Source organism: Sorghum bicolor, chromosome 8 (genome assembly GCF_000003195.3).
Source record: "Sorghum bicolor cultivar BTx623 chromosome 8, Sorghum_bicolor_NCBIv3, whole genome shotgun sequence".
Classification (NCBI taxonomy): Eukaryota; Viridiplantae; Streptophyta; class Magnoliopsida; order Poales; family Poaceae; genus Sorghum; species Sorghum bicolor.
Genome location: NC_012877.2, coordinates 57,212,244 through 57,215,360, shown reverse-complemented (window position 1 = coordinate 57,215,360; position 3,117 = coordinate 57,212,244).

The window sequence follows — 3,117 nt, the reverse complement described above, 5'->3', positions numbered from 1 at the left end:
AAAACTCAGGGCCCTCTTTGCATCACATGATATAAAAAACACATAAATATGAAGAAAAAAAATAGGATTAGAGTTGCATATCACTTACAATCCTACATGAATTGAGGCCTTGTTTGGTTCAAGGAAAAAATGGTACTGTAGCACATTGTAACTATAGCAGGACTAATTAGATTTAAAAGATTTATCTCGTAAAATACATGCAAATATACAATTAGACATTTTTTTAATTTATATTTAATGTTTCATGCATATGTCCAATCATTTGATGTTGGACGAAAAGTTTTAGAGCGAAAACTAAACAGAAACTAAAAAAGTAGGAAACTCTTTGATGGAGCATATGGATACAATACATGAGAAACAAAGGAAAAGAACGGAGAGATAGACAAAAAAAAGGAAGTTTCCAAGAGGTTGGACCCCATATTGGATTTTCTTCCAAAATTCCTATGGATTGAACCATGCTATAGAAATTTGTATGATTTTGGGTTGGTCAATTCTTTGCTCCAAAGGACCATGTATAAAGTTTAGAATTCCACAAAATTCATCCATAAACCCTTTTGTTCGAAAGGGACCTAAAATACTGTAGCAGTAGAAAAGGGTTGCCCTGTTTCTGTTGTTTGGCCCTTTGGCCAGCGTCAAATAATTATATGCAGAGGGATCCTCGAAATTACACAAATTAATCCGCAGTGCCCGAGAGAAGATTCTGCTGGAGGATAGGTGCAATGCTCTCGATCCACAGCAGACTATCGTGACTACGGTACTGACAATGCAAGACTCTATCACAGAGTCCAAAACACTTAATTACATATTATTTATAGTATTTTGCTGATGTGGCAGCATATTTATTGAAGAAAAGAGGTAGAAAAAATAAGACTCCAAGTCTTAGGCCTTGTTTAGATCCAAAAACTTTTCGGGTTTTGATACTGTAGCATTTTCGTTTTTATTTGACAAACATTGTCCAATCATGGAGTAACTAGGCTTAAAAGATTCGTCTCGCGATTTACAGACAAACTGTGTAATTAGTTTTTATTTTTATTTACATTTAATACTTCATGCATGTGCCGCAAGATTCGATGTGATGGAGAATCTTGTAAAGTTTTGGGTTTTTGGGTGCATCTAAACAAGGCCTTATTTAGACTCCAAGTCCACATTATTCGAGGTAATAAATAACTTTAAACTCTATGATAAAATCTGCATTGAGTGCCCTGACAAAACACGTTGGTGAATCCGATAACCAGGGGCGCGGAGCACCAGAAATGTAGGGCTAAACACTTGTCTAGTACTGTATACTATGGACTTGTTTACTTCCAAAAAAATTTGCAAAATGTGAATAATAGCACTTTCGTTTGTATTTGATAGATATTGTCTAATTATAGACTAACTAAGTTCAAAAGATTCGTCTCATCAATTCCGACCAAACTGTGTAATTAGTTTTTATTTTATCTATATTTAATACTCTATGCATACGTTTAAAGATTCGATGTGACGGAGAATCTGAAAAATTTTGCAAAATTTTTAGGAAACTAAACAAGGTCTATATATGACGCAGTGGTACCCATGATGTGTCTCTCTCTGCGTCCCAGATGGAGCCGCTCTAGGTCTATGTCACCCTGCCCTACACAGCGTGCTTTTCTCTTCCGCACTTTCAAAAGCTTTTCGTCTGGTTACTATTCGAAAAAGAGCTTTTCGTCGTCAACAACTCCAACGCGCCCGGCAATTGTCATTCTAATCCAATAAGCAAAGCTAGTACTTAACCTCACTTGTCTACATTAAGCTATGTTTTGATTCATCCAACTAAAAATTTAGCGAGCTAAAATTTCAAAAGTTAAACTTTATACAGCTAATTCTTCCTACTAAACTTTAGCTAACTTTAGCTAGGTTGAAACAGCTAAACTCACATAAATTTTAGCTAGTCTTTTAGCGGGGCCATTTAGATCTCTAGTAACTAAATTTAATCACGTACATTTTAGTTGGTGGATACAAATAGGGTTTACAACCGATCCGATACAAACAGATATATACATACGTGTATATAAATATATAGATAATTATTTTTTATGTACGACTGTCAGACATCCGAATACAAATACTAACGGAATTTTTTTATCTACAGATACGGATAGTAGCAATTAGCTACACAACCTAGCAATTGGCTACATATCCGTATCATATATCCAACTTTCGATATTTAAATATTGAGTTTTGGTTTACGTATTTAACTATTTGTTTCTTAATTTCATCAATCGGATATACGGGCGGACGGATAACAACTACTACCCATCACGTTTTCACCTTGTCTCTGCAATGGTTCAACTTTAAGAATATGCGGGCCCGTATGCTATAATTTGATTAATCTGTACCCTCTATGGCAGTAAAGAATACAGAGAAGAAAAGCAGCAATGTGGACCCACCTACAGTTTTTGTGAATCTAGATGTGGCAGTCATGCCAATAGTTCCATCTTGACGAAAATCAATTCTTCTCTCTTCTTAAAATATTAATATATATTATTAAAAAACACTTTTACAGCAGCTTATTAAATATCACTAGAACTGCCATTAATTAAAACTTAGCCTTATAGTAAAGTAAATGTTAATGTGGAAGAGAGGAGAGAAAGAGAAAAGAGATCGGATCTCATTTAAGCAACAAGCTAAACACGCGAGCCTATAGGTCTAGACATCAAGTGAACATGAGAAAGATAGAAAAAAGAAGGTGGGACATGAATAAGGTAACAATAAAAAAAATATAAATAAATAAAAGACAATTATTATATCTTGACTCTTACAACTTGACTTAGGTCTTGTTTAGTTTATGAAAAATTTTGGATTTGGCTACTGTAGCACTTTCGTTTTTATTTGACAATTATTGTCTAATCATGGACTAACTAGGTTCAAATGATTTGTCTCGTAAATTACATATAAACTGTGCAATTAGTTATCTTTTTTTATCCATATCTAATGCTCCATGCATGCGCCGCAAGATTTGATGTGACGGAGAATCTTGAAAAATTTTGGGAACTAAACAAGGCCTTATAGCCAAACACTTTCTCTAAACACTTTCTCTCACCTCTACATGTGTTAAAATTCTAATCCGTTTAAGTGAGAGTAGAAATGAAGTACAAT